The 11454-nt window shown below is 45.5% G+C and overlaps 2 long non-coding RNA genes across 4 annotated transcripts; one reads left to right on the top strand and one right to left on the bottom strand.

The window, feature by feature from the left end:
- Positions 1–5649: 5649 nt before the first annotated feature.
- Positions 5650–6609, bottom strand: LOC143781103 (uncharacterized). Of its 2 annotated transcripts, XR_013216559.1 has the most exons (4): positions 6550–6609; positions 6396–6465; positions 6146–6198; positions 5650–5994 (listed from the first exon to the last, which is right to left on the bottom strand). It is a non-coding gene; the product is annotated as an uncharacterized LOC143781103 (long non-coding RNA). The 2 variants fall into 2 exon arrangements; XR_013216558.1 differs by having other exon boundaries at positions 6396–6601.
- A 348-nt stretch (positions 6610–6957) lies between these two features.
- On the top strand, positions 6958–8165 carry LOC143781102 (uncharacterized). 2 transcript variants are annotated; one of them, XR_013216557.1, is made up of 3 exons: positions 6958–7021; positions 7120–7588; positions 7740–8165. It is a non-coding gene; the product is annotated as an uncharacterized LOC143781102 (long non-coding RNA). The 2 variants fall into 2 exon arrangements; XR_013216556.1 differs by lacking the exon at positions 6958–7021 and having other exon boundaries at positions 7028–7338; positions 7536–7588.
- The last annotated feature ends 3289 nt before the right edge of the window (positions 8166–11454 follow it).

Genomic DNA, 11454 nt, shown 5'->3' with positions numbered 1-11454 from the left:
GTAAAGTACCAATGGTGACAGGTTTAGCGATTTTTTTTAAGCGTTTAGAGCATGCTGAGATAACATGAGTAGAATCACCACAGTAAAAGCACAACCCATTTTGACGTCTATGACTTTGTCGCTCAATTCTGGTCAGAGTTCTGTCACATTGCAACGACTCAGGTCTCTGTTCAGAAAATACCGCCAAAGGATGAGCAGATTTGCGCTCCCGCAAACGCCGATCAACCTGAATGGCTAAAGCCATAGAATCACTCAGACTTGTAGGGGTGGGAAACCCAACCATAACATTCTTAACGGCCTCAGAAAGACCTTCTCTGAAATTTGCAGCCAGGGCACACTCATTCCATTGAGTAAGCACCGACCATTTCCGAAATTTTTGACAATACACCTCTGCTTCATCCTGACCTTGAGAGATAGCCAGCAACGCTTTTTCTGCCTGATTCTCAAGATTAGGCTCCTCATAAAGCAGTCCAAGAGCCAGAAAAAATGCATCTACATTAAGCAATGCAGGATCTCCTGGCGCCAGAGAGAAGGCCCAATCTTGAGGGTCGCCACGCAACAAGGAGATAACAATTTTAACTTGCTGAGCGGAATCACCAGAGGAACGAGGTCTCAGAGATAGAAATAACTTACAATTATTCTTAAAATTTAGAAACCTAGATCTATCTCCAGAAAACAACTCAGGAATGGGTATCTTTGGTTCTGACATAGGGCTATGAATAACAAAATCCTGAATACTTTGCACCCATGCAGTAAGATGATCCACACTAGAAGTCAGAGTCTGAACATTCATGTCTGCAGCTGAGCTCAAAACCACCCAGAGTTCAAGGGGATGAAAGAAGCTAAACAGACTGCAGCAAAGGAAAAGCGGGAGGAAAAAAAAAATGTACTCAGGTCTTCTTTTTATCCCACTTCTGCGATGCATTAAACACTTTTTGGCCTGCTATACTGTTATGATCCTTAGTGGTTGAGGATCACAAATTACTCCAACTAAGTAACGAAACATAGGACAAGCTCTAGGGAGGTGGCAAACTGGACTGACCGCAAAACTGAACCTATCCAACACACTAGAGGTAGCCGGTGAACGTGCCTAAAAATACTAGACGTCTCGAGCCAGCCTGAGGAACTAACTACCCCTAGAGAGAAAGAAAGACCTCTCTTGCCTCCAGAGAAATAATCCCCAAAGATATAGAAGCCCCCAACATATAATAACGGTGAGGTAAGAGGAAGGCACATACACAGGGGTGAAAGCAGATTCAGCAAATGAGGCCCATTAATACTAGATAGCAGAAAATAGGAAAGGGGTCTGTGCGGTCAGTAAAAAACCCTTACAAAAATATCCACCCTGAGATTTCAAGAACCCCCGCACCAACTAACAGTGTGGGGGGAGAAACTCAGTCCCCTAGAGCAACAGCAAGCGAGGAAATCACATTTTAGCAAGCTGGACAAGAAACATGATAAATGCTGAAAATCAAAAATGAACAAACAAAAACTTAGCTTGTCTTGGAGAGACTGGGAGCAAGGTAGTCACAAGGAATCTGAAGAGCACTGAATACATTGATAGCAGGCAAGGAACTGAGTATCCAGGTGAGCTAAATAGAAAACCAACCAAGGATAACGAACCAGCTGATGCTGCCACCTGCAGAAAGACAACACTACACAGTACCGCTTGTGACCACTAGAGGGAGCCCAAAAATAGAGTTCACAACAGTCAACACTTTCAGCCATGACTGTTTGACAGCCTGTACACATGCTTTGATTCCCTAAGGTTTTGACGCTGCGCCAACCTGCGTCGAACGCAACATGTTGCATTTTGTTGCGGTCGGCGCAGCATCAAAATGACGCATGTTGAGGCATCTGCATACATTCGCATTGCCTGCATACCCAATGTTAAAGATAGGGTATGCAGGACGCATGCCGACGTAGGCGTAGCTGAAGAAAGAGGTGCGGCAGTGGGCGGGGCTTAACGGAGGAAGTACGCAGCCCTCCGCAAAGCCCTCATCCGCAAATGTGAAACCAGCCTAACAAATAGGCAATCACTGCATGTGTTGTATCTGTCTAACAGCCACAAATCTTGCAGCTGCAGGACTCGAACATAATGTGCGAGCACTCCATAGATACACGGATAACACCCGAGCATGCTCGAATAAGACGTTATTGAAGTACGTTCACTCATCACTAGTGGATTCATAACTGGCTCAATGATCATACTCAAAGAGTAGTAATAAAATGGTTTCAAATCCAATTGGAAGAGTGTTTCAAGTGGGGAATCACAAGGCTCTGTTCTGGCCCCAGTGTTCAATATACAAAAAAAGGTTGCACTCTATCATGCTAAAGTATGTCAATGTGGAATATGTGAAATTTGAATAGCAATACGGCTTTGGAGTATTAGGAAAAAATATTAGACGCTTAGCATAAAATTTGGCCAAATATTATCTGCCCATCAACCTTCGTCAAGGTGGTCTCAGTCTGTTGCGTCCCTGACCTGCGTGAACACCTCTCTAAGGCTGATGACTGAATTCCTGGGTGAATATGGACACCTCTGTCAGCAGCGAACCACCAGACTTGGACCACCTTGATGACGGTTGATGGACAGATAATATTTGGCAAAATTTTATGCTAACGTCTCATATTTTTCCTAATACTCCAAAGCCGTATTGCTATTCAAATTTCACATATTCCACATTGACGTGCTTTAGCATGATAGAGTGCAACCTTTTTTTTGTATATTTTATATTGAGGTAGTTCTTCCTGGTATGCACATATTCACACTAGTCAGGATATACCAGTCAGTTTTTTGTCTTATGTTAGCTCACTGACTGAGCACTCCGCCCTCCACTAGGTGGTGATTTTAATTACAGCAGGTCCCTACTTACCCATAAATGCAGCATTGCTGACAGAGGTGTCCACATTCACCCAGGAATTCAGACATCAGCCTTGAGAGGTATTCACACAGGTCAGGAACCCATCAGACTGAGACCACCTTGACGATGGTTGATGGGCAGATAATATTTGGCCAAATGTTATGCTAAGCATCTCATATTTTTTCCTAATACTCCAAAGCCGTATTGCTATTGAAATTTCACATATCACATATTCCACATTGACATGTTTTAGCACGATAGATTGCAACCTTTTTTTGTATATTGTATATGGAGGTAGCTCCTCCTGTCTGCACATATTCACACTAGTCTGGATGTGCCAGTTTTTTGTCTTTTGTCTTCTGGCCCCAGTGTTGTTCAACATTTTTATAAATGATCAAGATAAGGGAACTGAAAGACTATGCAAAGTTAGGAGGGATAGCTAACACTAGAGAAAACAGAGAAAGGATTCAGAAAAATCAAGATAAGATTTAGCAATGGCAGCAACTAATAGAATGGTATTTAACAGAGAAATGCAAGATTTTACAACTTGGCAAAAAAAACAACAAAAGTTACTTCTACAGAATGGGAAAAATAGAACTAAGGGTACCATTACACAAAACGATTTACCAACGATCACGACCAGCGATACGACCTGGCCGTGATCGTTGGTAAGTCGTTGTGTGGTCGCTGGAGAGCTGTTACACAGACAGCTCTCCAGCGACCAACGATGCCGAAGTCCCCGGGTAACCAGGGTAAACATCGGGTTACTAAGTGCAGGGCCGCGCTTAGTAACCCGATGTTTACCCTGGTTACCAGCGTAAACGTAAAATAAAAAAAACACATACACACATTCCGGTGCCTGCGTCCGCTTCCCTGCACTCCTCCTGCATCCTGTGTAAGCGCCGGCCAAAGCAGAGCGGTGACGTCACCGCTGTGCTCTGCTTTCACTTTACGGCCGGCGCTCACAGTCAGTGCAGGGAAGCAGACGGCCAGGGACCTGACGGACACCGGAATGTAAGTATGTACTGGTTTTTTTTTTTACATTTACGATGGTAACCAGGGTAAACATCGGGTTACTAAGCGCGACCCTGCGCTTAGTAACCCGATGTTTACCCTGGTTACAAGCGAACGCATCGCTGGATCGGTGTCACACACACTGATGCAGCGATGACAGCGGGAGGTCCAGCGACGAAATAAAGTTTCAAACGATCTGCTACGACGTACGATTCTCAGCGGGGTCCCTGATCGCCGCTGCGTGTCAGACACAGCGATATCGTATGAATATCGCTGGAATGTCACAGATCGTGCCGTCGTAGCGATCAAAGTGCCAATGTGAGACGGTACCCTAAGCAACAGCACACGTGAAAAAAACTTGGGTATACTAACCAGTGTGATACAGCAGCATAAAAGACAAACACAATTCTAGGATGTATTAGGAGAAGCATAGATCTAGATCACGTAAAGTAATTATGCCCCTCTACTTATTCTTTGTCAGGCCTCATCTGGAATAGTGTGTACAGTTTTGGGCACCACATTTTAAAAAAGACATTGAAAAACTGGCGCAAATTCAGAGATGAGCTATCGGACTGCAAAGTATGTCCTACGAGGAACGGTTAAAGGATCTGTGAATGTTTAGCCTGCAAAAAAGAAGACTAAGAGAAGACTTAATAGCTGTCTTCAAATATCTGAAGGGACGTCACAGTGTAGCGGGATCATCCTTACTCTTATTTGCACATGGAAACACGAGAAGCAATGGAATGAATTTGAAAGGGAGAAGATACAGATTAGATATTAGAAAAAACTTTTTGTGAGGGTGATCAATGAGTGGAATAGGCTGCCACGAGAGGTGGTACATTCTCCTTAAATGGAAGTATTCAAATAGAGGCTTGATAAACAACTGTCTTAGATGGTTAAGTGAATCCTGCATTGAGCAGGGCGTTTGACCCTTGAGGTCCCTTCCAACTCTGACATTCTATGAATCTATCTATCTAATATGAAAAAATTGAGGTAGCATACCATATTCTTCCAAAAAGTAAAAGGTGATTTAATAGCCTATTAGTGAGCCAAGGAACCTAAATATGACTTTTAACCCCTTAGTGACGGAGCTAATTATGACCTTAATTACCAAGCCAAATGTTTTAAATCTAACCAGTGTCATTTTATAAGGTAATATTATGGAATGCTTCAATGGATCCCAGTGATTATGAGTTTTTTCATGACATATTGTACTTCATGTTAGTGGTAAATTTTGGTCGATGTGATATTTATGAAAATATCCAAAATTTTACAAATAATATGAACATTTCATAATTTTCAAACTTTCCATTTTTATGCCCTTAAATCAGATATATCACACAAAATAATTACTAAAAACATTTCCCACATATTACATATATACTTACATAGGTTGAAAAAAGCCCTAGGTCCATCAAGTTCAATCTTTCTCAACGAATTGTACATTTTGTCACTAATTTAACTATTGTAAGAAGAGGGACCGGACTGAGGGTTAGTCTCTTGCGCTGGGTCCGGAACTGTCGGAGCTGTCTCCTCTGTTGACCAGGGAAAGCTTAAAAACCTGGACCGACCTTTGCACTTGACAGCAGAGGGCGTGACTAAACTAAAAATCCAGAGCATGCGCGGAAACAGTCAGTCCTGGCTGGAACAAGCAGCGCACAGCAGGGAACAGTTGGTGCTCCGTCCTGTGAGCACCGTGACAGTGCAGGCCCACGTGATAATACAGAGACTGTGACAAGAAACGTACCATGTAAATATAATAATTCTTGGCACTCAGGAGAAATTTGTAGAATGATTCAAAAAGTAGATTTTTATTCTAGTGCATCCAGCTCAACATATAAACGTTTTCGGTCTCGACAACTGAGACCTTCATCAGATATGGTTGTCAAATGCTGTAATGTATATACAAAAGAGATGAGAGAAATATTTTTTAAAATAAAGAAAATACTGTTTGCACAATTATACAAAAACAAAATGATGAATAATATGATCCATATTATACTAAACAAAATGACGGTCTGCATACAAATATCGATAGTAGCATGCAGCGCAGAAGGCAGAAAAAGGTGGATCCGGCCTGAATCAGCGTGCGTTGTGAGTCCTGTTCAACAGAGTGCTGTAGAGTGTACACATGTTAAGGATATACTAGGTAGGAGAGAAAATAAACATGGGTAACATGGAACAGGTAGCATAAGTAGACATCGGGATGTGATCTGGTGATGGATATGATAAGATATAAAGCACACACTGTCCTAGGTAAAGGATACGGGAAGTGGACCAACCTCCACTAGTAGGTGTAGGGCTACGCACAGTGAGCTATCTGTAAACATGAAAGAAATTATACGCATCAGAGTGTACATGGTAGACAAGACAAGAAGGACAAACCATGAGGATGGCACAGTGACGGAACACGAGATAACCTGTGGAATGCATGCCATAATGACTAACGGGGTGACCACCCTAAAACCAGATTGCTGCTGAGTGATAAACGGGCACCCATGGTCCAGGGAAGTTTACCTGGAGGACACTGGTAGTGTGTATGAGTCACACACTGTGTGTGTAGCCGAGGAGCGGGAGAGCAATGCGTCTGTGAATGCAAAGATATGGGACCGTGTGAGGCAGCTTTAAGGGTACCACAGGAGGCTATCATGGGCCTGGAAGTCAGTCATACCTGAAAGCACTGGACGGCAGTATAGGCGCTTGTGGTAATGCGAGATACTCGCAAAGTGAGTATAGGGGAAGCGCAGCACTTCCGGGTATAAGAGCACACAGGGAAGAGTCACCTGACGTGTGACGTCATCAGGTCATGTGATCGGAGAGGCCGGCTTATGCGCAGAGGAGCTGAGGGGCTAACAGGGAATCAGCACAGGGAACAGACAGCGCTTGTATGGCAAGCTCAAGGGGACACAGTGAATGAATGTAACGCTGCATTGCAGCATATAGAGAAGGCTAAATGATGGGAACAGTAGTGTGAACTAGACTATCAAAAGGCTATCTGGTATGGGTCACCCCGATTATATAGAGACATGATTAACCCTCTATATAAAGGCATACAGTGCATACTATACCGTGTGCAGCCCCGGGAGCTCCCTCCTGCACAGCAGCGCAGCGTCCTCTCCACCCCTGACAGCGGCAACATCCAGGTAATACCATAACCGGTTCCAGCTCCCCGCTGGCTTGGCCTTTATCCACGTTGGCTTTAGTCCTATTTAACCCCCCTGCTCATAACTTCTGTCCACAGCGCTCCTCACTTTGCGAGTATCTCGCATTACCACAAGCGCCTATACTGCCGTCCAGTGCTTTCAGGTATGACTGACTTCCAGGCCCATGATAGCCTCCTGTGGTACCCTTAAAGCTGCCTCACACGGTCCCATATCTTTGCATTCACAGACGCATTGCTCTCCCGCTCCTCGGCTACACACACAGTGTGTGACTCATACACACTACCAGTGTCCTCCAGGTAAACTTCCCTGGACCATGGGTGCCCGTTTATCACTCAGCAGCAATCTGGTTTTAGGGTGGTCACCCCGTTAGTCATTATGGCATGCATTCCACAGGTTATCTCGTGTTCCGTCACTGTGCCATCCTCATGGTTTGTCCTTCTTGTCTTGTCTACCATGTACACTCTGATGCGTATAATTTCTTTCATGTTTACAGATAGCTCACTGTGCGTAGCCCTACACCTACTAGTGGAGGTTGGTCCACTTCCCGTATCCTTTACCTAGGACAGTGTGTGCTTTATATCTTATCATATCCATCACCAGATCACATCCCGATGTCTACTTATGCTACCTGTTCCATGTTACCCATGTTTATTTTCTCTCCTACCTAGTATATCCTTAACATGTGTACACTCTCCAGCACTCTGTTGAACAGGACTCACAACGCACGCTGATTCAGGCCGGATCCACCTTTTTCTGCCTTCTGCGCTGCATGCTACTATCGATATTTGTATGCAGACCGTCATTTTGTTTAGTATAATATGGATCATATTATTCATCATTTTGTTTTTGTATAATTGTGCAAACAGTATTTTCTTTATTTTAAAAAATATTTCTCTCATCTCTTTTGTATATACATTACAGCATTTGACAACCATATCTGATGAAGGTCTCAGTTGTCGAGACCGAAAACGTTTATATGTTGAGCTGGATGCACTAGAATAAAAATCTACTTTTTGAATCATTCTACAAATTTCTCCTGAGTGCCAAGAATTATTATATTTGCTACTACGGGTTGGATCCCCTACTTGAGCACCTCCCAAGAATCCCTGAGTGCCGTGGCCAATACTTTCTATTTTCAAGAAACGTACCATGTGCCCGGTGGCTCCTCCAGCTGAAGGTGCCAAATGCTTCGGGCCAGTAAGTTCTGTGTGCATGCCGCCTAGGAAGGACTGGGTGACTCACCGGGTATTGTGTCTCATCTCACCCGTGTATTTCTGTCGAGGTCGAGCTATGTTAAGTTCCGACAGAGTTGGAGATTGTACTTCATACTGCACAATGAACCCTGGACCCAGGATCCCATCCAAGATGAGAAGGACCCACCATCACCGCCGGAAACCGGATCATCAACACCTTCAGGACGACACTGGGCTCATCACGCGCTAAATGCGTTGGCATCACCTTTTGAGCCTAAGACTCTACAGTCAGGAAGCTGTCGTACCAATAAGTTAACCCTCAAAGAACTGCTTCATTACTTATTGTTGTTGTTTAACTCACCCTGCATATCCTTTGCAGTTATACCACCTGCTATACTTTTATTTACCCCTTCCTCTCCCTGCGTGGAGTAATCCCCTGTTCCAGTAAAATATAGTAAACCCTTGCTCTGCCTCCTGTCCTTTACTGCATCCCGCAACCTGCTCACACTTGACATAGTCGGCAGGATGCAGTCCAACAGCACGGAGGCAACAGATGGAGGGCCCAAGGTCCAGCATATCCCTGGAGGCGATGTTGAGCAACCTCCCGAAGTTTAATGGGAGCAACACTATATTATGGAGCTGGACTGAACGGGTCAGGGATATGATGAGGATGCACCCCATGACCCCTGCGTTAGAGGTGTAGGTTGCCATGATGGCTTTAGATGGAGAGGTTAGGGATTCCATCATGCTATGACCCCCTCAAGAATGGGACACTTTTGACAAAGTGTTACATATACTGGAGAAAACACACGGGGACCCCACGGATGTAGGGGAATTACGCATGCACTTATTTTGCCATGTTCAAAGGGAAGGGGAGACGGTGACACAGTACATGAACAGGTTACAAGAGATCCATACTGCCATCACTAAAAAAGACAGCGTAGGTGTAGGGCTGACTTGCATAGTACTGCAGGATCAGTTGGTGACAGGCTTGAGAGATGCGCTGCTGAAACAGGCCTTACGAGAGCGCTTGCGAGTAAGTCCACGCATGACCTTTTCAGAAGTCAGGAGCGAAGTGTGTGCACGCAAGCAGGAGCAGGTGGTGACAGGCGGGGAAGGTCCGGAGCAGAGAGGTATCTGTGACAATGGCCAATTGAACCGAGATGGGTGGAAGACTTGCGAATAGAAATCCGGGATATTCGAGAAGAGTTGTCCAATTCAAGGAAAAAACCATTAGCATCATTAAACCTGCCCAGGGGTAGGACTGGTCCTGAACCTTGTCGAGAAGTGAGAACGTTCCGCAGAGAAGAACTCCTTACATGTTACAACTGCGGAGAGACTGGACATTTGGCTCGGGGACGTGTACGACGAGGAAGGCCCCTTTAAACTAGGAGGCTCCAAGGCTGGGGGACGCTACCCGGAGCCTGAGTAGTCAAGAAGGAGAATCAGAAGTCCTTCAAGTTTAGTTTGCATGTGTCCTCTCGTCTGGGTCGAAATAGGTGGTCGGGCGGACCGCTGCCTGGTTGACACAGGCTCACAGGTGACCACGATGCCTGAAGCATACTTCAGATGGCAATGCCCCGTAGCGATGTGACCTGAATGGGGCCTGGTGATAAAACTAAGGGATGCTAATCAATTAACCATCCCGGTCGCAGGGGTGGTCTGCAAATCACCATCTGTGGCAAAGACCTGGGTCAGAGGGGAGTAGTGTTGACCACCGGAGACACAGGTAGCGGGCATACTGTCAATCTAGGGAGGAACGTGCTGAGGGAATTCAGAAAAGCCTCCTCATCAATGAGTCCCCAGATTTGTTCCTGAAACAGTGGAGCCCTGACATCCCCCAAAGAAAAGTGTTTCAGCAGCTAATTTGTGCAGCCCAAGCCCAGGAGACCTCTAGTGATGGGAAGACGCTGGGGAAAGTGATTGTCCCAGCTACAGCCAAACTTGTTCTGCCACCAGGCCAAACCATACTCACTCTGCCCTTCCGGGCTTGCACCCCTCTGGAAGGAGTCAAGATACAGATAGAGCCATCTATTATGGAGCAACTACGTCCAGGGCTCCTCGCTGTGCAGAAGTTGGCTACTGTGCATGACGGGACGGTTCCAGCGTGATGTGTAAATCTGGGGGAAGGAAATCTCACGCTCCCACCCAGGAGTGAAGTAGGGCAAATTCTGGGCATGCCAGAACCACAGGCCATTCAATTGACAGTGAAATAGGGAGATCCTTGGACAGTGGTTTTAGATGCGCCTTCGGTACCAGAACCTCAGCACCTGCGAGAGGGGTGCCGTATACTGGAGCAAATATGGGCAGAATTAACAGAACTCACACCGCAACAAGTACAATGGGTGGAAGCCTTACTAGGACCATATCAGGACGTATGTGCACGCCACAAGGATGATTTTGGCTGCACTACAGCAATCACCCATGAGATTTCAACTGGAAATGCCGCACCCATAAGAGAGTGATACTGACAAATCCCACCGCAAATGTACCAAGAAGTGAAGGGAATGCTTACACAGATGCTCCAGAATGGTGTTATTTGAGAAAGTCAAAGTCTGTGGGTTGCTCCCATTGTGCTGGTACGAAAGAAGGATGGAACTCTACGTTTCTGTGTGAACTATCGCAAGTTGAATGCCTGTACTGTGTGAGATTCATATCCTTTACCAAGAATTGAAGAATCATTGTCTGCACTGGGAAGTGTGAAATACTTCTCGCAGTTAGATTTAGCCAGGGTCTATTGGCAGGTACCTATGTTCGAGCATGACTGAGCAAAGACGGCCTTCATACTACCCATGGGCCTATTCGAATTCAACCGGATGCCGTTCGGCCTTGCTACCGATCCTGGCACTTTCCATTGACTCATGGAGAGGTGCTTAGGCGACTTGAACTTTGAGGCCACTCTCATCTATCTGGACAATATCTTCGTGTATGCTGCCACGTTTCAGGAACATCTACAGAGGCTGGAGCAAGTCTTGAGTCATCTTCAGAAACATGGTTTGAAAGTGAAGCCTCAGAAGTGTCATCTGTTCTGCACCCAGCAGTTTGTCTGGTTCACCGTACTCCGCCCTCTCTCAGCACTGCAGCCAGCCCACGGTTCCACTGTTGTGGTTATGTAAAAGATTGTTTCCTCCTACTCATGACAAAGCTAGGAGGTTGAACTCCACCATCTCCAAACTGTTGGCAACGGAAAGCTCTTTTTTTGTCCTGGTAGATACAGAT

This window comes from Ranitomeya variabilis, chromosome 6 (assembly GCF_051348905.1).
Source record: "Ranitomeya variabilis isolate aRanVar5 chromosome 6, aRanVar5.hap1, whole genome shotgun sequence".
In the NCBI taxonomy this organism is placed as follows: domain Eukaryota; kingdom Metazoa; phylum Chordata; class Amphibia; order Anura; family Dendrobatidae; genus Ranitomeya; species Ranitomeya variabilis.
Note: the sequence above shows the minus strand (reverse complement) of the source record. Positions and strands in the feature narration are given on the sequence as shown.